General features: G+C 31.9%; 1 long non-coding RNA gene across 3 annotated transcripts in view; it reads right to left on the bottom strand.

Annotated features, from left to right (window-relative positions):
* LOC127800390 (uncharacterized) overlaps window positions 1-17,737 on the bottom strand; it is a 54,090-nt gene extending 36,353 nt beyond the window's left edge. The window contains exons 1-6 of one of the 3 annotated variants that reach the window (XR_008022798.1): window positions 17,073-17,737; window positions 16,861-16,978; window positions 16,282-16,354; window positions 15,992-16,115; window positions 15,632-15,713; window positions 12,487-15,116 (exon numbers count right to left, since the gene is read on the bottom strand). This is a non-coding gene — a long non-coding RNA (uncharacterized LOC127800390). The remainder of the gene's footprint in view (window positions 1-12,486; window positions 15,117-15,631; window positions 15,714-15,991; window positions 16,116-16,281; window positions 16,355-16,860; window positions 16,979-17,072) is intronic. The other 2 variants (XR_008022797.1, XR_008022799.1) reach the window with 2 other exon arrangements.
* Window positions 17,738-27,536: the final 9,799 nt, after the last annotated feature.

A 27,536-nucleotide genomic window follows, 5' to 3' on the forward strand; every position in this document is an offset into this window, starting at 1 on the left:
TATGTTGATAACCAAGCTTTTGCAAATTGTTAATATTGGTTATGGAAGCATAGCATGGTTATTTTATCATGATGGTGGACCATGATAGGATGGGAATTGCATGTTGGGTAAGGGACATATTGGAAACTAGCATCAAAGTTTGTTAATTTTTTATGTTCAAGATCATGCGTTTGCAAATTATTAATATTGGTTATGAAAGCATAATATGGTTATTTTATCATTGTGGTGGACCATGATAACAAAAGTAATTGAATGTTCACTAAGGGATGTATTGGAACCTAAGAACAAAGTTTGATAATTTTTTATGCTCAAAACCATGCTTTTGCTAATTTTTAATATTGGTTATGGAAGCATAGCATGGTTATTTTATCATGCTGGGGGACCATGATAGCAATGGTATTTGCATGTTGAGTAAGGGAAATATTGGAAGATAAATTCAAAGTTTATTAATTTTTTATGTTCAAGGCCATGCTTTTTCAAATTATTAATATTGGTTATAGAAGCATAGCATGGTTCTTTTATCATGATGGTTGACCATGATAGGAAAGGTAAATGCATGTTGAGTAAGGCATATATTGGAAGATAAGTTCAAAGTTTGTTAAGTTTTTAAGTTCATGACCATGCATTTGCAAATTATTAAAATTGGTCATGGAAGCATAGTCTGGTTATTTTATCATGATGGTGGACCATGATTGCAAAGGTAAATATTGCATGTTTGGTATGGGATATATTGGAAGATAAGATCAAAATTTGTTAATTTTTTATGTTTTCGATCATGCTTTTGTAAATTGTTAATATTGGTTATGGAAGCATAGCATGGTTATTTTACATGATGGTGGACCATGATAGCAAAGGTAATTGCATGTTGTGTAAGGGATATATTGGAACCTAGGATCAAAGTTTGTTAATTTTTGTGTTCAAGACCATACTTTTGCAAATTATTAAAATTGGTTATGGAAGCATAGCATGGTTATTTTATCATGATGGTGGACCATGATCACAAAAGTAAATTGAATGTTCATTAAGGGATATAATGGAACCTAAGATCAAAGTTTGTTAACTTTTTATGTTCAAAACCATGCTTTTTCAAATTCTTAATATTGGTTAAGGAATCATAGCATGGTTATTTTATCATGATGGTGGACCATGATAGCAAAGGTAATTGCATGTTGATTAATGAAAATATTGGAAGATAAATTCAAAGTTTATTAATTTTTTATGTTCAAGACCGTGCTTTTGCAAATTATTAATATTGGTGATGGAAGTATAGCATGGTTCTTTTATCAAAATGATTGACCATGATAGGAAAGGCAATTGCATGTTGAGTAATAGATATATTGGAAGATAAGTTCAAAGTTTGTTAAGCTTTTAAGTTCATGACCATGCATTTGCAAATTATTAAAATTGGTCACGCAAGCATAGTATGGTTATTTTATCATGATGGTGGACCATGATTGCAAAGGTAAATATTGCATTTTGAGTAAGGATAAGATAAAAGTTTGTTAATTTTTTATGTTGATAACCAAGCTTTTGCAAAATTGTTAATATTGGTTATGGAAGCATAGCATGGTTATTTTATCATGATGGTGGACCAAGATAGCAAAGGTAATTGCATATTGACTAAGGGATATATTGGAACCTAAGATCAAAGTTTGTTAATTTTTTATGTTCAAGACCATGCTTTTCCAAATTCCTAATATTGGTTATGGAAGCATAGCATGGTTCTTTTATCATGATGGTGGACCATGATAGCAAAGGTAATTGCATGTTGAGTAAGGGATATATTGGAACCTAAGATCAAAGTTTGTTAATTTTTTGTGTCCAAAACCATGCTTTTGCAAATTCTTAATATTGGTTATCGAAGCACAGCATGGTTATTTTATCATGATAGTGGACCATGACAGCAAAGAGAATTGCATGTTGAGCAATGGAAATATTGGAAGATAAATTCAAAGTTTATTAATTTTTTATGTTCAAGACGATTCTTTTGCAAATTATCAATATTTTCTATTGAAGGATAGCATGGTTCTTTTATCATGATGGTTGACCATGGTAGGAAAGGTAATTGCATGTTCAGTAAGGGATATATTGGAAGATAAGTTCAAAGTTTGTTAAGCTTTTAAGTTCATGACCATGCATTTGCAAATTATTAAAATTGGTCACGCAAGCATAGTATGGTTATTTTATCATGATGGTGGACCATGATTGCAAAGGTAAATATTGCATTTTGAGTAAGGATAAGATAAAATTTTGTTAATTTTTTATGTTGATAACCAAGCTTTTGCAAATTGTTAATATTGGTTATGGAAGCATAGCATGGTTATTTTATCATGATGGTGGACCATGATAGGATGGGAATTGCATGTTGGGTAAGAGACATATTGGAACCTAGGATCAAAGTTTGTTAATTTTTTCTGTTCAAGACCATGCTTTTGCAAATTATTAATATTTGTTATTGAAGCATAATATGGTTATTTTATCATTGTTGTGGACCATGATAACAAAAGTAATTGAATGTTCACTAAGGGATGTATTGGAACCTAAGATCAAAGTTTGTTAATTTTTTCTGCTCAAAACCGTGCTTTAGCAAATTCTTAATATTGGTTATGGAAGCAAAGCATGGTTCTTTTATAATGATGGTGGACGATGACAGCAAAGGTAATTGCGTGTTGAGTAAGGGAAATATTGGAAGATAAGTTCAAAGTTTGTTAATTTTTTATGTTCCAGACCATCCTTTTGCAAATTATTAATATTGGTTATGGAAGCATAGCATGGTTATGTAAAGGTAATTGCATGTTGGGTAAGGGTTATATTGGAACGTAAGATCATAGTTTGTCAATTTTTTATGTTCAAAACCATGCTTTTGCAAATTCTTAACATTGGTTATGGAAGCATAGCATCGTTATTTTATCATAATCGTGGACAATGATAGCAAAGGTAATTGCATGTTGGGTAAGGGTTATATTGGAACCTAAGATCAAAATTTGTCAATTTTTAATATTCAAACCATGGTTTTGCAAATTCTTAATATTGGTTATGGAAGCATAGCATGGTTATTTTATCATGATGGTGGACCATGATAGCAAAGGTAATTGCATGTTGAGTAAGGGATAAATTGGAACCTAAGATCAAAGTTTGTTAATTTTTTGTGTTCAAAACCATGCTTTTGCAAATTCTTAATATTGGTTATGGAAGCATAGCATGGTTATTTTATCATGGTGGTGGACCACGATTACAAAAGTAATTGAATGTTCATTAAGGGATATAATGGAACCTAAGATCAAAGTTTTTTAATTTTTTATGTTCAAAACCATGCTTTTGCAAATTCTTAATATTGGTTAAGGAATCATAGCATGGTTATTTTATCATGATGGTGGACCATGATAGCAAAGGTAATTGCATGTTGAGTAATGGAAATATTGGAAGATAAATTCAAAGTTTATTAATTTTTTATGTTCAAGACCGTGCTTTTGCAAATTATTAATATTGGTGATGGAGGCATAGCATGGTTCTTTTATCAAAATTATTGACCATTATAGGAAAGGCAATTGGATGTTGAGTAGGGGATATATTGGAAGATAAGTTCAAAGTTTGTTAAGTTTTTAAGTTCATGACCATGCATTTGCAAATTATTAAAATTGGTCAAGCAAGCATAGTATGGTTATTTTATCATGATGGTGGACCATGATTGCAAAGGTAAATATTGCATGTTGAGTAGGGGATATATTGGAAGAAAAGACCAAAGTTTGTTAATTTTTTATGTTGATGACCATGCTTTTGCAAATTGTTAATATAGGTTATGGAAGCATAGCATGGTTATTTTATCATGATGGTGGACCATGATCACAAAAGTAATTGAATGTTTATTAAGGGATATAATGGAACCTAAGATCAAAGTTTTTTATTTTTTTATGTTCAAAACCAAGCTTTTGCAAATTCTTAATATTGGTTATGGAAGGATAGCATGGTTATTTTATCATAATGGTGGACCGTGATAGCAATGGTAATTGCATCTTGAGTAAGGAAAATATTGGATAAATTTGAAATTTATTAATTTTTTATGTTCAAGACCATACTTTTGCAAACGATTAATATTGGTTATGGAAGCATAGCATGGTTCTTTTATCATGATGGTTTACCATGATAGGAAAGGTAAATTCAAGTTGAGTAAGTGATATATTGGAAGATAAGTTAAAAGTTTGTTAAGTTTTTATGTTCATGACCATGCATTTGCAAATTATTAAAATTGGTCATGGAAGCATAGTGTGGTTATTTTATCATGATGGTGGACCATGATTGGAAAGGTAAATATTGCATGTTGAGTATGGGATATATTGGAAGATAAGATCAAAGTTTGTTAACTTTTTATGTTGTTGACCATGCTTTTGCAAATTGTTAATATTGGTTATGGAAACATAGCATGGTTATTTTATCATGATGGTTGACCAGGATAGCAAAGGTAATTGCATGTTGAGTAAGGGAAATATTGGAAGATAAGTTCAAAGTTTCCTAATTTATTATGTTCCAAAACCATGCTTTTGCAAATTCTTAATATTGGTTATGGAAGCATAGCATGGTTCATTTATCATGATGGTGGACCATGATAGCAAAGGTAATTGCATGTTGAGTAAGGGATATATTGGAACCTAGGATCAAAGTTTGTTAATTTTTTGTGTTCAAGACCATGGTTTTGCAAATTATTAATATTGGTTATGGAAGCATCGCATAGTTATGTTATCAAGATGGTGGACCATTATAGCAAAGGTAATTGCATGTTGAGTAAGGGATATATTGGAAGATAAGTTCAAAATTTGTTAAGTTTTAAAGTTCATGACCATGCATTTGCAAATTATTAAAATTGGTCATGGAAGCATAGTATGGTTATTTTATCATGATGGTGGACCACGATTGCAAAGGTAAATATTGCATGTTGAGTAAGGGATATATTGGAACCTAAGATCAAAGTTTGTTAATTTATTATGTTCAAAACCATGCTTTTGCAAATTCTTAATATTAGTTATGGAAGCATAACATGGTTCTTTTATCATGATGGTGGACCATGATAACAAAGGTAATTGCATGTTGATTAAGGGTTATATTCGAACGTAAGATGAAAGTTTGTCAATTTTTTATGTTCAAAACCATGCTTTTGCAAATTCTTAACATTGGTTATGGAAGCATAGCATGGTTATTTTATTATGATCGTGGACAATGATAGAAAAGGTAATTCCCTGTTGAGTAAGGGATAAATTGGAACCTAAGATCAAAGTTTGTTAATTTTTTATGTTCAAAACCATGCTTTTGCAAATTCTTAATATTGGTTATGGAAGCATAGCATGGTTATTTTATCATGATCGTGGACAATGATAGCAAAGGTAATTGCATGTTGGGTAAGGGTTATATTGGAACGTAAGATCAAAGTTTGTTAATTTTTTATGTTCAATACCATGCTTTTGCAAATTCTTAACATTGGTTATGGAAGCATAGCATGGTTATTTTATCATGATCGTGGACAATGATAGCGAAGGTAATTGCATGTTGGGTAAGGGTTATATTGGAACCTAAGATCAAAGTTTGTCAATTTTTTAGGTTCAAAACCATGCTTTTGCAAATTCTTAATATTGGTTATGGAAGCATAGCATGGTTATTTTATCATGATGGTGGACCATGATAGCAAAGGTAATTGCATGTTGAGTAAGGGATAAATTGGAACCTAAGATCAAAGTTTGTTAATTTTTTGTGTTCAAAACCATGCTTTTGCAAATTCTTAATATTGGTTATGGAAGCATAGCATGGTTATTTTATCATGATGGTGGACCATGATCACAAAAGTAATTGAATGTTCATTAAGGGATATAATGGAACCTAAGATCAAAGTTTTTTAATTTTTTATGTTCAAAACCATGCTTTTGCAAATTCTTAATATTGGTTAAGGAATCATGGCATGGTTATTTTATCATGATGGTAGACCATGATAGCAAAGGTAATTGCATGTTGAGTAATGGAAATATTGGAAGATAAATTCAAAGTTTTTTAATTTTTTATGTTCAAGACCGTGCTTTTGCAAATTATTAATATTTAGGGTGGAAGCATAGCATGGTTCTTTTATCAAGATGATTGACCATGATAGGAAAGGCAATTGCATGTTGAGTAAGGGATATATTGGAAGATAAGTTCAAAGGTTGTTAAGTTTTTAAGTTCATGACCATGCATTTGCAAAATATTAATATCGGTCATGCAAGCATAGTATGGTTATTTTATCATGATGGTGGACCATGATTGCAAAGGTAAATATTGCATGTTGAGTAGGGGATATATTGGAAGATAAGACCAAAGTTTGTTAATTTTTTATGTTGATGACCATGTTTTGCAAATTGGTAATATTGGTTATGGAAGAATAGCATGGTTATTTTATCATGATGGTGCACCAAGATAGCAAAGGTAATTGCATGTTTAGTAAGGTAAATATTGGAAGATAAGTTCAAAGTTTGTTAATTTTTTATGTTCAAGACCATGCTTTTGAAAATTATTAAGATTGGTTATGGAAGCATAGCATTGTTATTTTATCATGATAGTGGACAGTGGTAACAAAGGTAATTGCAAGTTGAGTAATGGATATATGGGAAGATAAGATCAATGTTTGTTAAGTTTTTTATGTTCATGACCATGCTTTTGCAACTTGGTAATATTGGTTATAGAAGCATAGCATGGTTATTTTATCATGATGGTGGACCATGATAGCAAAGGTAATTGCATGTTGAGTAATGGAAATATTGGAAGATAAATTCAAAGTTTATTAATTTTTTATGTTCAAAACCGTGCTTTTGCAAATTATTAATATTTGTGATGGAAGCATAGCATGGTTCTTTTATCAAAATGATATACCATTATAGGAAAGGCAATTGCAGGTTGAGTAAGGGATATATTGGAAGATAAGTTCAAAGTTTTTTAAGTTTTTAAGTTCATGACCATGCATTTGCAAATTATTAAAATTGGTCATGCAAGCATGGTATGGTTATTTTATCATGATGGTGGACCATGATTGCAAAGGTAAATATTGCATGTTGAGTAGGGGATATATTGGAAGATAAGACCAAAGTTTGTTAATTTTTTATGTTGATGACCATGCTTTTGCAAATTGTTAATATAGGTTATGGAAGCATAGCATGGTTATTTTATCATGATGGTTGACCATGATAGGATAGGTAATTGCATGTTGAGTAAGGAATATATTGGAAGATAAGTTCAAAGTTTGTTAAGTTTTTAAGTTCATGACCATGCATTTGCAAATTATTAAAATTGGTCATGGAAGCGTAGTATGGTTATTTAATAATGATGGTGGGCCATGATTGCGAAGGTAAATATTGCATGTTGAGTTGGGGATATATTGGAAGATAAGATCAAAGTTTGTTAATTTTTTATGTTGATGACTATGCTTTTGCAAATTGTTAATATTGGTTATGGAAGCATAGCATGGTTATTTTATCATGATGGTGGACCATGATAGCAAAGGTAATTGCATGTTGGGTAAGGGAAATATTGGAAGATAAGTTCAAAGTTTGTTAATTTTTTATGTTCAAAACCATGCTTTTGCAAATTCTTAATATTTGTTATGGAAGCATAGCATGGTTCTTTTATCATGATGGTGGACCATGATAGCAAAGGTAATTGCATGTTTAGTAAGGGTTATATTGGAACCTAAGTTCAAAATTTGTTAATATTTTATGTTCAAAACCATGCTTTTGCAAATTCTTAATATTGGTTATGGAATATAGCATGGTTATTTTATCATGATGGCGGACCATGATAGCAAAGGTAATTGCATGTGGAGTAAGGGAAATATTGGAAGATAAATTCAAAGTTTATTAATATTTTATGTTCACGACCATGCTTTTGCAAATTATTAATATTGGTTATGAAAGCATAGCATGGTTCTTTTATCATGATGGTTGACCATGATAGCAAAGGTAATTGCATGTTAAGTAAGGGATATATTGGAAGATAAGTTCAAAGTTTGTTAAGTTTTTAAGTCCATGACCATGCATTTGCAAATTATTAAAATTGGTCATGGAAGCATAGTATGGTTATTTTATCATCATGGTGGACCATGATTGCAAAGGTAAATATTGCATGTTGAGTAGGGGATATATTGGAAGATAAGATCAAAGTTTATTAATTTTTTATGTTGATGACCATGCTTTTGCAAATTGTTAGTATTGGTTATGGAAGCATAGCATGGTTATTTTATAATGATAGCGGACCATGATAACAAGGTAATTACATGTTGAGTAAGGGATATATTGGAAGATAAGATCAATGTTTGTTAATTTTTTTATGTTCATGACCACGCTTTTGCAACTTGCTAATATTGGTTATAGAAGTATAGCATGGTTATTTTATCATGATGGTGGACTATCATAACAAAGCTAATTGCATGTTGAGCAAGTGATATATTGGAATATAAGTTCAAAGTTTGTTAATTTTTTATGTTCATGACCATGCTTTTGCAAATTGGCAATATTGGTTATAAAAACATAGCTTGGTTGTTTTATCATGATGGTGGACCATGATAACAAAGATAATTGCATGTTGAGTATGGGATATTTTTGAACCTAGAATCAAAGTTTGTTAGTTTTTTATGTTCAAGACCATTCTTTTGCAAATTATTCACTTTGATTATGGAAGCATAGCATGGTTATTTTATCATGATGGTGGACCATGATAGCAAAGGGAATTGCATGTTGAGTAAGGGAAATATTGGAAGATAAATTCAAAGTTTATTAATTTTTTATGTTCAAGACCATGCTTTTGCAAATTATTAATATTGGTTATGGTTGTATAGCATGGTTCTTTTATCACGATGGTTGACCATGATAGGAAAGGTAATTGCATGTTGAGTAAGGGATATATTGAAAGATAAGTTCAAAGTTTGTTAAGTTTTTAAGTTCATGACCATGCATTTGCAAATTATTAAAATTGGTCATGGAAGCATAGTATGGTTGTTTAATCATGATGGTGGACCATGATTGCAAATGTAAATATTGCATGTTGAGTAGGGGATATATTGGAAGATAAGATCAAAGTTTGTAAATTTTTTATGTTGATGACTATGCTTTTGCAAATTGTTAATATTGGTTATGGAAGCATAGCATGGTTATTTTATCATGATGGTGGACCATGATAGCAAAGGTAATTGCATGTTGAGTAATGGAAATATTGGAAGATAAGTTCAAAGTTTGTTAATTTTTTATGTTCAAAACCATGCTTTTGCAAATTCTTAATATTTGTTATGGAAGCATAGCATGGTTCTTTTATCATGATGGTGGACCATGATAGCAAAGGTAATTGCATGTTGAGTAAGGGTTATATTGGAACCTAAGATCAAAGTTTGTTAATTTTTTATGTTCAAAACCATGCTTTTGCAAATTCTTAATATTGGTTATGGAATATAGCATGGTTATTTTATCATGATGGCGGACCATGATAGCAATGATAATTGCATGTGGAGTAAAGGAAATATTGGAAGATAAATTCAAAGTTTATTAATATTTTATGTTCACGACCATGCTTTTGCAAATTATTAATATTGGTTATGGAAGCATAGCATGGTTCTTTTATCATGATGGTTGACCATGATAGCAAAGGTAATTGCATGTAAGGGATATATTGGAAGATAAGTTCAAAGTTTGTTAAGTTTTTAAGTCCATGACCATGCATTTGCAAATTATTAAAATTGGTCATGGAAGCATAGTATGGTTATTTTATCATGATGGTGGACCATGATTGCAAAGGTAAATATTGCATGTTGAGTAAGGGATATATTGGAAGATATGATCAAAGTTTATTAATTTTTTATGTTGATGACCATGCTTTTGCAAATTGTTAATATTGGTTATGGAAGCATAGCATGGTTATTTTATCATGATGGTGGACCATGATAGCAAAGGTAATTGCATGTTGAGTAAGGGATATATTGGAAGATAAGTTCAAAGTTTGTTAAGTTTTTATGTTCAAAACCATGCTTTTGCAAATTCTTAATATTGGTTATGGAAGCATAGCATAGTTCTTTTATCATGATGGTGGACCATAATAGCAAGGGTAATTGCATGTTGAGTAAGGGTTATATTGGAACCTAAGATCAAAGTTTTTTAATTTTTGTGTTCAAAACCATGCTTTTGCAAATTCTTAATATTGGTTATGGGAAGCATAGCATGGTTCTTTTATCATGATGGTGGACCAGGATAGCAAAGGTAATTGTATGTTGAGTTATGGAAATATTGGAAGATAAGTTCAAAGTTTGTTAATTTTCTATGTTCAAGACCATGCTTTTGCAAATTATTAATACTGGTTATGGAAGCATAGCATGGTTATTTTATCATGATAGTAGACCATGATAACAAAGGTAATTGGATGTTGAGTAAGGGATAGATTGGATGATAAGATCAATGTTTGTGAATTTTTTTGTGTTCATGACCATACTTTTACAACTTGCTAATATTGGTTATAGAAGCATAGCATGGTTATTTTATCATGATGGTGGACCATCATAACAAAGCTAATTGCATGTTGAGCAAGTGATATATTGGAATATAAGTTCAAAGTTTGTTAATTTTTTATGTTCATGACCATGCTTTTGAAAATTGGCAATATTGGTTATAGAAGCATAGCATTGTTATTTTATCATGATGGTGGACCATGATAACAAAGGTAATTGCATGTTGAGTAAGGGATATATTGGAACCTAGGATCAAAGTTTGTTAATTTTTTATGTTCAAGACCATGTTTTTGTAATTTATTAATATTGGTTATGGAAGCATAGCATGGTTATTTTATCATGATGGTGGACCATGATAACAAACGTAATTGAATGTTAAGTAAGGGATATATTGGAACCTAGGATCAATTTTTTTAATTTTTTATGTTCAAGACCATGCATTTGCAAATTATTCACTTTGATTATGGAAGCATAGCTTGGTTATCTTATCATAATGGCGGACCATGAAAACAAAGATAATTGCATGTTGAGTAAGAGATATATTGGAAGATAAGTTCAAAATTTGATAATTTTTTATGTTCATGACCATGCTTTAGCAAATTATTAATATTGGTTATGGAAGCATTGCATGGTTTTTTTATCACGATGTTGGACCATGATAACAAAAGTAATTGAATATTGAGTAATGGATATATCGGAACCTAAGATCAAAGTTTGTTAATTTTTTATGTTCAAAACCATGCTTTTGCAAATTCTTAATATTGGTTATGGAAGGATAGCATGGTTCTTCTATCATGATGGTGGACCATGATATGAAAGGTAATTGAATGTTTAGTAAGGGATATATTGGAGGATAAGTTCAATGTTTGTTAAAGATTTTATGTTCAAGACCATGCTTTTGTAAATTATTAATATTGGTTATGGAAGCATAGCATGGTTATTTTATGATGATAGTGGACCATGATAACAAAGGTAATTACATGTTGAGTAAGGGATATATTGGAAGATAAGATCAATGTTTGTTAATTTTTTTATGTTCATGACCATGCTTTTGCAACTTGCTAATGTTGGTTATAGAAGCATAACATGGTTATTTTATGATTATGGTGGACCATGATAACAAAGCTAATTGCATGTTGAGCAAGTGATATATTGGAATATAAGTTCAAAGTTTGTTAATTTTTTATGTTCATGACCATGCTTTTGCAAATCGGCAATATTGGTTATAGAAGCATAGCATGGTTATTTTATCATGATCGTGGACCATGGTAACAAAGATAATTGCATGTTGAGTAAGGGATATATTCGAACCTAGTATCAAAGTTTGTTAATTTTTTATGTTCAAGACCATGCTTTTGCAAATTATTAATATTGGTTATGGAAGCATAGCATGGTCATTTTATCATGATGGTGGACCATGATAACAAAGGTAATTGCATGTTGAGTAAGGGATATATTGGAAGATAAGTTCAAAGTTTGTTAATTTTTTGTGTTCATGACCATACTTTTGCAAATTGGTAATATTGGTTATAAAAGCATAGCATGGTTATTTTATCATGATGGTGGACCATGATACAAAGGTAATTGCATGTTGAGTAAAGGATATATTGGAAGATAGCATCAAAGTTTTTAAGTTTTTATGTTCATGACCATGTTTTACAAATTGTTGATATTGGTTATGTAAGCACAGAACACTGACAAAATATGTTAACAGGTTCACGCACAAAATATGGTTGAGCTATCCCCATTGAAACAGAACACACACAAAATATGCTAACAGAAAGCATTAAGCGACAGTTTACATAAAATAAGAACTCAATAAACAATGTGCAATTTCAGGTTTTGTAATTCACTAGCATCCAATGAAATCGTGAACCGTAAAGTAAGATAGTTTTAACCAACATATAAAGGAATGTAAGGGACCAATAGGTGCAATGGAACCTCCAAACAGGAAAGGTATGCAAAGAATAATAATGAAGTTATAACAGTACCTGGTGTTGCTCAAATGTCAAAATTGCAAGCTAGTGCACAAGGTAGATAGCGATAAGGATAATAATCCGCAGTACGAGAGTATTGTCATTCCAAACAATTGTTTCCATCCGAGAAATCAAGTCAGGCCAAAGCAAAGCGATGACTCCATCCAAGTTGAGTTACCCCCATTGCAATAGAACACACACAAAAACATTGTTAATAGCAAGCTTTAAACAACAGTTCACAGAAAATATGAACTCAATAAACAATGTGTAATTTGAGGTCCTATAATTGACTGGCATACTACGAAAACGTGAAGCAGAAAGTATTATAGTTTGGCCGAACTTATAAAGAATGTTAAGGAACCAATAGGTGCAATGGAACCTCCAAACAACAGCAATGAAACTATGAAAACCTATACACAAGTTCCAACAGTATATGATATTTCTCACAAGTCAAAATATGTGCAGAAGGGATTATTTCCGCTCCACAAAATTACTCACAATAAGGAAATGAAATCTCTCATCGAATCAGGGCAAGCAAAGGGATCACTCAATCCCAGGTGGAGTACCCCATTGCAGACAAATAAAAAAAACACATAAAATACAATAACTGCAAGCAGAAAAGCTAAACAATATAGTAACAGAAACCATTATCTCAACAGCTCAGCCCAAGCTGCACAAACAACAGCAGATGGAAAGCTAAACAAATTCTAGATTCTTAGAACATAAAAACTCAAAAGGCCCTGCAACTTGAGCTCTTCCAGTTCGCTAACATCAAATGAAATTTCGAAGCAGAAAAGTGACACAGCTTTACCCAATATATAAAAGAACCAAAGACTAAACACACAACCTTCAAGCAAGAAGAATAACCAAACAACAGCGAGAAAATTGCCACAACTAAAATTGTACACGCCAAAGGAAAAAAAGAACTCCCTCATCAAATCAGAACATGTACAGGATTAATAAATCACAGGTGGAGTAATCTCCATTTCCTTCACAAAAAAAAAATAGAGAAGAAAGAATGAATGAAAGAAAGAAATGGAAAACATACAAAATACAATAGCAACAAATGTTGCCTCAACAGCGACAAAGTTACGACTTCTGATTCAAAGTTATGTCAACATTATAAGATATGCCATGCTGAAATTCCAAAATATTTGTAAAATAGATAATTGAAAAACATGCAATTGCTCACACTAGGGAGATGAAGTCCCTCATCAAATCAAAAGTAATATAGAGATTACTCAAACACAGGAGGGGTAACCCCCATTGGAAATTAAAAGAAACGGCAGAAAAAATACAGTAACAGCTAACATCGACTCAAAACACAATTTGGCCCAATATATAAAAGACCCAATGAGTGCCTTGGAAAATTCAAGCAAAAGAAATACCCAAACAAAAGAAATGAAACTATGACTTTTCATGCAATGTCATGTTGATTATAACATACACTAAGCTGAAAGTATAAAACATATGCAGAAGGGATTATTTCCGCTCCACACAATTACTCACAGTAAGTAATTGAAATCTCTCATCAAATCAGGACAAGCAAAGGGATCACTCAATCTCAGGTGAAGTAACACCATTGAAAACAAAGAAAAAACACATAAAATACAATAACTGCAAGCAGAAAAGCTAAACAATATAGTAACAGAAACCATATCTCAACAGCTCAGCCCAATCCGCACAAACAACGGCAGATGGAAAGCTAAAAAAATTCCAGATTCTTAGAACATAAAAACTCAAAAGGCCCTGCAACCTGAGCTCTTCCAGATAGCTAACATCGAATGAAATTGGGAAGCAGAAAAGTGACACAGCTTTACCCAATATATAAAAGAACCAATGACTAAACACACAACCTTCAAGCAAGAAGAATAACCAAACAACAGCGAGAAAATTGCCATAACACAAAAGTACACACCAACGAAAAAAAATAAGTTCCCCATCAAATCAGAACATGTACAGGATTAATTAATCACAGGTGAAGCAATTTCAATTTCCTTCAAAACAAAAAAAAGGAAAATAGAAAAGAAAGAATGAAGGAAGGAAGGAAAATAAAAACATACAAAATACAAGAGCAACAAACATTGCCTCAACAGGAACCAAGTCACGACTTCTGATTCAAAGTTATGTCAACATTATAAGATATGCATGCTGAAATTCCAAAATATTTATAAAATACATAATCGCACAACAAACAATTGCTCATACTAGGGAGATGAAGTCCCTCATCAAACCAAAAGGAGTAAAGAGATTACTCAAACACAGGAGGGGTAACCCCCCATTGAAAATTAAAAGAAAAGGCAGAAAAATACACTAACAGCTAACATTGTCTCAAACGCAATTTGATACAATATATGAAAGACCCAATGAGTGCCTTGGAAAATTCAAGCAAGGGAAATACCCAAACAAAAGCAATGAAACTATGACTTTTCATGCAATGTTATGTTGATTATAAGATACACCATGCTGAAAGTCTAAAATAAGTGCAGAAGGGATCATTTCCGCTCCACACAATTTTACTCACAGTAAGGATTTGAAATCTCTCATCAACCGCTCCACACAATTACTCAAGAGTAAGGATTTGACATCTCTCATCCAATCAGGCCAAGCAAAGGGATTACTCAATCCCAGGTGGAGTAACCCCACTGCAAACAAAGAAAAACACATAAAATACAATAACTGCAGGCATTATCTCAAAGACTGCGCTTCAAACCTTCAAGCAGGAAAATTAAACAAACACCAACGACAAATCTACAAATTCTTACAAAAGGTTAACCTCGCTTATTCAATACACTATGCTGAATGACAAAAAATAGTGGAGAAGTGATTACTGTCACTCCACCCAATTGAGTCAATTAACAAAAGACCCAATGAATAGACTTGAAATCTTCAAAGAAGAAAAACACCCAAACAACCACAACAAAGCTATGACTTCCCCTGCAAGGAAAGGACAGTATCCTCACTCCCAACAGTTGCTTACATCCTAGAACAATATAGAGCATAAAACAGAAAAAATTCAAATGTATAGCCAAATAGCAAGATAAAGTTGGCCCCAGAAACTATATGATGAATTAAAGCAACAAAAATGCTCACTGAAATATTGCCACAGGTCTAAGTTAAAACAAGAAAAAAAATCATCAAAAAGTTTAGAGCCGTGTACCTGACAATGCAAGCTGCATAAAATGTAGAAAAGGCAGTGAATATCTGATTTGTCCTGTTCCTCCATGCAATAATCAAAACGCCTAAAGTAAAAGGAGAAATGAAGAATTGCTCAAGTATAGAACATGTGAGATAGCCATGCCATAGCAACAATATGGTTGGTTGGTTTGGGCGGGGGGGAAGCAAAAATGTCATCAATCATGAAAAAGTTAAAAGAGCCATATATCTGGCTACGCATGCTGAACAAAATATAGAAACTGAAGTGGAATCCGTGATTGTCATGTTCCTCCCTGCAATAATCAAAATCCTGAAATAAATTAAGAATTGCTTGGAGATGGCACGACTGAGTGAGATGTCTTACACCACAGTTTCACAATATTTTTGCACTTCTCCCACTTGTGTAGCAACTCTGGTGGGATGTCAATTACGAGGTTTAAAACAAATCCAGTAGGCCACAGAAGTTGCTGGGTGGTCTGATCGTTCCCCTGAATCGATCAAAGAATCACCAGGGATTACAGAACATTAAACAATAAATACGAAAAACAAACAATAGAAAAATATCACAGATTAATCCTCCCCTTCAGGATACACCATGCTGAAAGTCTAAAATATGTGCAGAACGGATCATTTCCGCTCCACACAATTACTCACAGTAAGGATTTGAAATCTCTCATCAAATCAGGCCGAGCAAAGGGATTACTCAATCCCAGGTGGAGTAACCCCACTGCAAACAAAGAAAAACACATAAAATACAATAACAGCAGGCATTATCTCAAAGACTGCGCTTCAAACCTTCAAGCAGGAAAATTAAACAAACGCCAGCGACAAATCTACAAATTCTTACACAAGGTTAACCTCGCTTATTCAATACATTATGCTGAATGACAAAAAATAGTGGAGAAGTGATTACTGTCACCCCACCAAATTGAGTCAATTAACAAAAGACCCAATGAATAGACTTGAAATCTTCAAAGAAGAAAAACACCCAAACAACCACAACAAAGCTACGACTTCCCCTGCAAGGAAATGACAGTATCCTCACTCCGAACAATTACTTACATCCTAGAAAACAAGTCAGGACAAAGCAAAGGGATGACTCCATCCAAGTTGAGTTAGCCCCATTGTAACAGAACACACAGAAAACATATTAATAGCAAGCATTAAGAATAAGTTCACAGAAAATAAAATAAGAATTGCTTGGAGATGGCACGAGTGAGAGAGATGTCTTACCACAGTTTCACAATTTGCACTTCTCCCACTTGTGTAGCAATTCCGGTGGGATGTCAATTACGAGGTTTAAAACAAATCCAGTAGGCCACAGAAGTTGCTGGGTGGTCTGCTCGTTCCCCTGAATCGATCAAGGAATCACCAGGGATTACAGAACATTAAACAATAAATAAGAAAAACAAACAATAGAAAAATATCATAGACGGAGACCTTACCGGGGGTGGTATTGAGAGAAGAGACGATGAACTGGAGATTGTGATCAGAAGATGAACGGGGCAGATAAATAGGAGATGGAGGGAGAGGGGGCGGAGTTAGAGAAGGACCTGGCAGAATAAGAGAAGAGCTACTGTCGATGTTAGTCGAGTCGAAGGGTTTAAATAGAGCGAGACGAGAGGAATGTCAAGATTCTTGAGCCGTTGCGTTGGAGAGCAGTGAAACGTGCTCGCCAAGCCAAGATGAAATCAGACCGTTTGGGGAACACCAGCTGGAGCATGAAGGAAGAAATCGGACCGTTTGGGGACACCACCCAGCTGGAAATCGGACAGTTTGGGGACACCCAGTTGGAGCATGAAGGAATAGAAGAAATCGAACCGTTTGGGGACACCGGACACCCAGCTGGAAATCGGACCGTTTGGGGATATCGGAAAACCCAGCTGGAACCTGAAGGAAGGGAAGAAATCAGACCGTTTGGGGACACCCAGCTGGAAGAGAAGAAATCGTACCGTTTAGCAAACTGAAAGATTTGATTTGGGAATATCTGATTCATGAACAACAAGCGTGGCGTGGGATGATTGCCGTTGTGAAGATGACTGCCCTGGATTTCACCCAACACTGAGGAGAGATGAAATGGACCTCAAAGCAACACAGAAGGAGGTTCAAAAGCGAATATACACTGGCAATCTAATTAATTGATCTATTTTACTATTATTACGTTATTAATCTATTTTACTTTTTCCATGCATTTCCTCTTTCCGATTATTTTGCAATATTCTTCTATTATTGTTTTATATATATTTTATAATCTCTTATATTTCTTAGAGCAACTGAATTGGTAAAAATTATTAATTGAATAATAAATTTCAATGTTGTACTCAGTTTATCTCCTTTCAATTTGATAGTTAAATATAAACATTTAAAAATAAAGTTTGCCTGAAGAATTATCTAACTAATTAATAGCCTTACCAATAAAATGATTTTTTTTTTTTTTTTTTGCTCTTAGAACACTATAATAATATTTTTTTTATTTTTTATAATCTCTTATATTTCTTAGAGCAACTGAATTAGTAAAAAATATTTATTGAATGATAAATTTTTAAATGCATACATTCCTATATAAAGATTTTTATATACCTGAAATGATCAAATTCTCTTATGATAATTTTTATGAAAAATCTTTTATATTACTTATATATATTTATGCATATTCGATCCATTGGTGCAACTATTTGTAGTTTAAAAAAATTTTATATTTTAATTTATTTTCATCATTTGTTAAAATTAGTTAAAATACCTAACTCACCTCCTTTTTAGGTGATATTTCAGAAGTCTCTCAATAAATTACGATAAGTAAAGGCATTAATCAATATTGCTCTGTCTTTTTGCGTCTTTGTAACAGCCAATAAATTAGGTGAGGAAATTAATTGAAATGGAGGGAGGAGCGATAATACCCTTTTATTTATTCTGGCATTCATTCTAATTAATTCATCATTAACATATAAACATTACAATTTTAGAATTAATAGACTCATTATAATAATAATAATAATAATAATAATTTTAGAACAATTTCCATCAGCATTGCTTCTAACAAAAAATTTCTCAGCTTGGTAACTGTTGATTTGTCCCTTCCTTTGTAAGCAATCCTGCAATTTCTTTGAGTGGCTTCCACACAAACTTTCTCCTGTTGGAAGAAGTGATAAAAAGTGATAGAGTTGCATCAAATTTTGCTTGCTGTTTGTTTGATAAGGAAGAAAAAGGGGATGATTAGTTACCAGTTCCCGCATAATGTTAGGCCAGAGATCAGGAAGCAAAGCTATAAACTAACTGCAGCTCTGCCTTTGACAAAACTTTAATCAATTTATAATTAATACTTTAATATTTATGAAACTGATATTGTTAATATTTGTATAGTATAATTTTATTTATTACCAACAAATTTTAAAATTAAATTTGTACTATTTACATACATATTAAAATAAGTAAATTATTGCTAAATTTTATCAAGTTGAAGGCCTTGTTTTCTATACAAAGTACGAATTGAATTCAAATCTCGAGTTTGTTATTTAACATATCATTAATAAAAAATATACTGAAAATACTTTATGACTATTTGTGATAGAAAACATGAGATACAATAAAAAAAAAATCAATACTAATTTACTTATAATAAAACCAATATAAATAGTAAAAAGTAGATTTTTAAGGTTTAGAGATAATAAGCCATATTGTACTAAAAAAATATCAAAGATATTAAATTTATAAATGATACAAATAAATGAACATATTGACTTATAATAAATAATATTTTAATGTGTCAATACTATAATTTTAATATTTTGTAATATTAAATATCAATAATAGAAAATATTAGATTTTGACCAAACACAACTCAGTAATAATTTTCCTTATTCTAATATCAAAATAAATAATAAAGAATAAATTTTGCCCTTATAAATGATAAATAAAATAATAATTTATAAAATGTCAAATCAAAGAAACCGTGAGTACATGTAAGTTTCAATGATGTATCTTAAGTCTAAAATTTCTATAAAAGGTCAAGTGGTTCAAAGAGATCGATGTTGATACCATGGCCAAAGGCACAACATAAAGTCGATCATAACACAATTAGCTTGTTTCTTTTCAAACCAATGTCGTATGTTTGAGTGATAGTTTTTCATACTTGTCATTTCTTCACTTCAAGTAAATTGTTTGGTAAGATTTTACGTATATTTTTCTATACAATATTTTTTTATAAGAGGGATAAGTGCTTCATTCATTAATTCTTATAATTCTCTTTTATTTAAAAGAATAATTGGTATCATTGAATATCTTATATTTTTCTCTTGAGAAATCATTTCACATGCATTGTGAAACTTGTAAAATATTATGCTTGTACCTTTGAAAAGTAATGTCTTTGTTGTAACCGAGCCAGGTGTGAAAAAATTTCATAAAATAAGTTATTGATAAACCTATAAAAAGTAGGGGTTCATATTTAAATCATGAAAAATGAAGATTACTGCTTAGCTCGCAAAAGTTGAGATTCCTACTTCCCCCATAAATGCAGAGATTTAAGTTGAGCCTATAAAAAATTGTATATGGGTTATAGCTGATCCCTAAAAATTAAATATCATAGTAGATGATCTCAAATTCTTTAATGAGAAATTAAGATAATAGACTAGGCATGTTGACTGAACCACTAAAAAATGTCGTGTTCATTGTACTAACTTTTTATATCTATGTCTTTAACAACATCATTATTTATTTGTTATGCATTTATTATTATTGTGAGTCTATTAATATAGTTATTTGCATTGTTATTTTAACCGTCTCTAAAATATGTTTTTTTGTTGAAATCATCTTAAAATATTTTCAGTTTAAATATTAATTTTTGCATGAAGAATTGATTTTCTAACATACATATTATAGGATTGAAACATGTTTAAAGCTAATATTCATGAAAATATCATTTCATGTATATCATGCAACGTAATCCTATTTTGTTTAAATTATCTTTAAATATTTTTGTTCCAGTCTTTATAACTTGCATGCATAGAAGTTTTATAAGAATCAATTTTTATTGCATATATAAAAACTTTTCAAATATATACACCTATTCCTCAATGCATACATTTATTTTATATGTTTCAAACTGATTTCTCTTAATACAAAAATGTTTCTTAAACCTCATTCTTAAATACATACATTCCCATATAATGATTTTTATATATATGAAATGATCAAATTCAACTATGATAATCTTTATGAAAAATCTTTTATGTTGCATATATATATATATATATTCGTAGATTCTATTCAACTGTTTGTAATTTGAGAAAAATATTATTTTTAAATAAATTTATTGCATCATATTTCAAAATATTTTTATCATTTATTAAAAATAGTTAAAATACTTAATTCACCCCATTTTGGGCGATCTTTCATAAGTCTCTCATTAAATCACGATGAGCAAAGGCATTAATCAATCAAGGTAGAATAACCCCGAGTCCAAATCTATCATCCTCATTTCCTATCCCTTTAGCTGTCTTCCTAATAAAAATAAACGTAGCTAAATTAATACAAATTATCAAACAATGATTATCCCACAAAAATTATAGAATCAAAGGATAACATATGTAATACTCCATGTTCGTACGAGGATGCCATGTAATTTTGATGAGTTTAGAATATCGAAAAATTGACTTGATAGTAATTATAAGTACCGAATCGATTGCAGGGAATGCCTCGGAGTGAAATTGTCTAAAGAAAATTATATGATTTTGATGAGCATTCTAAGATAGGATTTATGGTATCAAAAGAAATCGGATTGGGAATAGTTTTCGGTATAACTAAAATACAGCTGTTATTTAGGCTGTAAAACCGAATTGTTGTAGGAGACTCCCGAAAAATCAACAGAACCCTAGGGGGGCTTCGATTTTGCGTAATGAGCAACCCTTCAGTGGTTTTGAGATGAAACAAAGGTCCCGAGAGGACGCAAAGGCAAAATCGTCTATTTTGAGTAAAATTTAAGTTATTAATTATGGATTTTCAGCATTAGAATACAAATTAAATTGAGATTTAGGGTTGTAGTTGCAATTACGGAATTGCACAAGTGTAATAGGGATGAAATTTGAGATTTAATGTGTAATTCTCTTAAATTAAAGTGTAATATATAATTTATATATACATATATATGCATGTGCGTGGCCAGCTTCTAAGAAGCTTTAATGGCCGCGATTTTGGGCTGCAATTGGATGATAATAGCAGTAGGATTTGAGGAAAATAGTTGTAGCGGGATTTAAGGAGATTGGCAGCAAGATTTAAGGGATTATGTAATTAATGATGTACAATATAGATATATATATACACCCGCAATGGCTGCCTATAAATTGGCAGCAGTCTTGGTCGAAAGAAGCAGTGCTCCAAGAGATCGGGAAAGAGAGAGAGAGAGAGAGCTGGAAGCAACCAGCTTGCGGCAGCCATGGCCGTGAGCTTCAAGCAAGCTCGAGCGGTCATGGCCGACAGGCAACCAGCAGGGCAGCAACGAGGAAGGCGGTTGCGAAGGCTAACGGCGGTGTGGCGGCAATGGGAGAGCTCGATGAAGGCTCGGGAAGCGGCCAAAGTGGCCAAAGTCGGCCAAGCCAGTCGTTGCAAGCAGCAGCAGCAGGGGCAGCGCGCATAAGAGGCTACGGCGGCTCGCGGGGACGGTGCGTGCTTGCGTATAGAAGGCCGGCGAAGCCGGTGGCGGGCGTTGCAGGCGGCAATCGACGGCTGGTGCGTGCATGGCAGAAGGCAATCCGCGCGCAGGTGGGAAGAGCAGGAAGAAGAAGAAGAAGAAGAAGAAGAAATGAAGGAAGGAAGGAAGGAAAGAGAAGAAGAAAAAAAGAAAGAAAGAAAGAAGAAAAAGAAAAGAAAAAAGAGGAAAGAGGGAGTTGCAGGAGCACGGGAGACGGGAAGGAGAACAAGGAGGAGGAAGAAGAAGAAGAAGAGAAGAAAAAAAAAAGAAAAAGAAAAAAAAAAGAGGAAAAAGAAAGAAAATGAAGAAAAAAATAGGAAAATAATGGAAAAATCTTAAAAAATCTCAAAAAATAAGAAATTATGTTTTGGTGATATCTCGGAGATTTTGGTGAGAAAAACGGCCTGGGCACGCGTTTCAAGGATAGGGCACGCATACCGAGAAAATCCAAGATGCTAAGTTAAGGTGGGTAAAATTTTCTAGAAAATTTCAAAAATTCAAGAATATTATTTTATGAATTTTCGTAGTGAAATAATTGAGAAAATATTTTAGAAATATTTAGTTTGGATTTATTAAAGAAAAATAGGAAGAAATAGAGAGAAAATTAAAAAAAATGCCATAAATTATGGAAAAATAGGTTTTAATGCTTATTTAAATAAATATGATAATTAAGATGCTTTGAGACTTGAATTGAAGTGACTTGTGAGAATTTTGAGGTTGACACGCAAATTGAGGCGATGCAAGAATTTCCAGATAGCCCAATAAGTTTGAGAAGGTAAGTGGTACTCCCCAATTAAAGTTAGTTTTACAGAAAATATTTGGTTGTAAGCGATTTATGTTTAAGAAACCCGATCCTCGGGAATACTTTCATCATACTGACATGTTGTGATATGTACCTAACACGTAGACTGCATCCATGACATGATTATGAAATGCATAAATACACATTGATATCATTGATCACACGCATTTGAGACCGTAGGGAATACGAACTGGCACCGCTGCTTTATTAAGGGTGCACCCATATAGCACGGCTTCGAAAGATGGGGCCGCTAAAATGGTAAGTAACATGAGGGGTGTAGTTGACACCTACGAGGTAAGACATTGCATACACACATAACATAGCATTATGTACCCTTACTTAGATGATTCATCATCCAACTTGGGTTTTGCCTCTGAAATATTCAAACGTTTCAAGTGGAGATTGTAGCAGATACGAGAATAAATGAGGCATGAAATGACACTTATCAGAGTGCATGAAGAATGAAATGTATGTTTTATAGCCCCTGTATTTAAGCTCTGCTACTTTAGATTCTGACTGTTTTGAGGAATGTTGAAGATGTAAGAATTTATGTTAAGATATCAAGTTTCGATCTTTACTTCTGCATTTAATGTGTATAGTGATTCTCTTTCGAGATTAATGATTGGGAATTCTAGAACGGATTTGAGGAACGATGTGGTTTAGCTTTAGTGTTTGAAAAAAAAAAAATGTATTATCCCGGAATTGTCTCAATTTATAACGCGCACGAAAAAGTGGGGCGTTACAACATATATAATCAACATATACTCTTCAGTAATTCGATCTTTTGTTTGATTCTATAATTTTTTTGGAATAATCACTATTTGGTGTTTAATTTAAAAACGTGACTTAGTTTTATTGAGAACACAGCAAAGGGGCAAAAAATAGGACAACAGATCTAGATTGGAGTAACTCTCATTGCAAAAAAAAAAAAAAAAAAAACACATAATATGATATAACAGCAAGAACCATCTCAACAGCTCCGCCAAGACAAAGAATCAATAAAAATATTAAATGAAAAGTTTCATAACTTATAAATTCACATATAAATAATATTTATTCTTATCCAAATTTGTTAGTTATTAAAAATTGATTCCTTGTGGTACTCATACCGTTAATATTTACATATTATAATATTTTTTATTATCAAAAAGTTGAAAGCTTGTATTTCCTAAATATTTGTTGACCGTCTACAATAAAAAGATGAATTACAACACAACAAAAATCGATAGTAATTTACTTATTTTAAAACCAAAATATTTTGTTTACAATCAATTGAGATAGGTCATCTTGAATAGTAATAAACTAAGATTACTCATTTGCAACTAGAAGATTTTGAATTTGAGTTGTGGATATGATTTTCTTATAAAGCAAGAATAAAGATGCATATGATATTGTGAAATCAAGGAGATCTCAAAAGGCCTTTGTCCCACAATGCAAATCTACACTCCATTTATCTGATGATAGTCTAGTCCAAATGATTATTCAATCACGGGTGGAGTAACATCGATTTCCTAAAACCAAAAAAAAAAGAAAAAAAAAACAACATACAAAGCACAATAATAAATATTGCACCAACAGCGATAAAGTTATGACTACTGATGCAAAGTTACGTCACGAATGTAAGATATATCGCGACAAGAGAATTCCCAAACATGGTTCGATCCAATATAAAAAAGAACCAACGAGTGCCTTAAAAACATCAAACAAAAGAAATATCCCAACAAAAGCAACGGCTTTCATGGAATGTTAAGCTGATCATAAGATACACTATACTGAAAGTCTAAAATATGTGGAAAAGGGCATGAACATTGCCTCTCCACACAATTTTGCTCACACCGTGGAAACAAATCTCTCATTAAATCGCGACAAGCAAAGGTACTAACCGATCAACGTGGAATACCCCCCATTCCGAACAAAAAAAAAAAAAGTAACTAAACTAACAACAAGCACCACCTCAACAGCTCCAGCTAGGACAAGAATCAAGAAGAATATTAGACAAAAAGTTTGATTTTACAGATTCACATAAGAATAATATTTATTATTATCCAAATTTATTAGAAATTAATACTCGAATATTTATAAAACTGATATTGTTAATATTTGTATATTATAATATTATTTATTATCAATAAATTTTAAAATTGAATTTGTACTATTTACATAGATATTAAAATAAGTAAATTATTATTGAATTTTGTTAAGTTGAAAGCTCTTGTATTCTATAGGAAACATGAATTGGGTCCGCAGTTTGAGTTTGTTATTTGGCATATCATCAATAAAAGTTATACAAAAAATAATATTTACCATATCATCAGTAAAAGATATACTAAGAATACTTTATGATCGTCTGCAATAGAAAACATGAGTTACAACACACAAAAATTCAATAGTAATTTAATTATTCTAAAACCAATATAAATAGTGAAAAGTGAATTTTAAAGTTTAGAGATAATAAGTCACACTGTAATAAACAAATACCAACGATATTAGTTTTATAAATGATAAAAAAAAATGAACATATTGACTAGTAATAAATAATATTTTAATGTGTCATTATAGTTTTAATATTTTGTAATATTAAACAATATTTAACACAATTTTAAAATTTTGAAACAATACATTAATCGCCTAGTATTGTAATATTATACTAATACTGTAAATGTTATTAAAATAAATAGTAAAAATTGGATTTTACATTTAGGAAAAATTGGCTTATGATAAATAATAATATTGTAATATGAATTATATTACAATATTAATACCTGAAATGTTAATAATATATTAATTTTAACGAAATTGTAAAATTGACTTATAACAAATATTAAAAACTATAAAGACAACAGTATTAAGTCATTTATGGAATTTTTAGTCCATTATACAAATTTAGACATTCAAAATAGAAGCACAAAATCTAGTCAAATATGCAATCCAAGTTATTAGGCACAACACCATCATTAGCAAACTAAATTCCCTTAGAAATAGCGATAATATCTCATCTCACACTTCAGGAATGGAACTGGAGCACAATTTAACCACTCCATATGTTTACGAAAAAAACAAATTAATTTACTATAAACTAACAATATAAAAACAAATAAAACAAGAATGACACCTCTTAATCACAGGTACAGTACCTCACTGTAGAACAGAGCAAAAAAAGCACATTAACATACCATAACAGCAAGTGTTATCTCAACACCTCCGCCCAAGCTGCACAAATAATATCAGATGGAAACCTAGACAAATTCCATATTCGTAGGACAGAAAAACTCAATAAACACCTTGCAACTTGAGCTCTTAACAGTTTAATGACATTGCATGAAATTCTGAAGCAAAAGGCTAAGACAACTTCACCCAATATATAAATGAAGTAAACATTACACGCAACCTTCAAGCAAGAAAATGAACAAAATGACAGTGAGATAATCGCTGCAACACAATTGTACATACCAAAAAATGACAAGTCCCTCATCAAATCAGAACAAGTAAATAATTATTCAATCACAGGTCGAGTACACCCCATTTCCTATATATATATAAAAAAAAAAAAAGAAAAACAAAAAAGAAAGAAATAGAGAAAAGAACAACCTACAAAATACAATAACAAACATTTCATCAACAGCGACAAAGTTATGACTTCTGATGCAAAGTTATGTCAAGATTGTAAGATATGCTATGCTGCAATTCCAAAATATTTGTAAAAGAGATAATGGCACATACACAATTTCTCACACTAGATTAATGAAGTCCCTCGTCAAATCAGAAAAAGTAAAGGGATTACTCAAACAGAGTTTGAATCAATAAATAGAACAAACGAGTGCCTTGGAAACATCAAGCAAAAGAAATACCCGACCTAAAGGAACACAGCTATCACTTTTCACGAAAAGTTGAGCTGATCATAAGATACACTATACTGAAAGTCTAAGATATTTGCAAAAGGGATTATTGCCCCTCCACACGATTACTCACACCATGGAAACAAAGTCTCTCATTAAATCACGATAAGCAAAGGCATTAATCAATCCAAGTAGAGTAACCACCACTGCAAAAAAAACAAAACAAAACAAAAAAGAAAAAGAACACGTAACACAATGTAATAGCAAGAACCATCTCAACAGCTCCGCCTAGGCTAAGAATCAAGAAAAATATTGGATGAAAAGTTTCATAATTTATAGATTCACATATAAATAATATTTATTCTTATCCAAATCTGTTAGTAATTAAAAATTGATTACTTGTGATACTCATACTGTTAATATTTACATATTATTATTTATTAGAGAAATAACAGTACGCTTGCCTCAGAATAAAATGAATCTATCAAGAGTCAAGATTCTGGGTACCCCCAAAATCATCATCATAGGCTAGCGTGGAACACGCTTCGGGGTTAATCCAGCTCCGTCCCACAAGTTAAACCAAGAGGAC

This window comes from Diospyros lotus, chromosome 1, assembly GCF_014633365.1.
Source record: "Diospyros lotus cultivar Yz01 chromosome 1, ASM1463336v1, whole genome shotgun sequence".
Lineage (NCBI taxonomy): Eukaryota > Viridiplantae > Streptophyta > Magnoliopsida > Ericales > Ebenaceae > Diospyros > Diospyros lotus.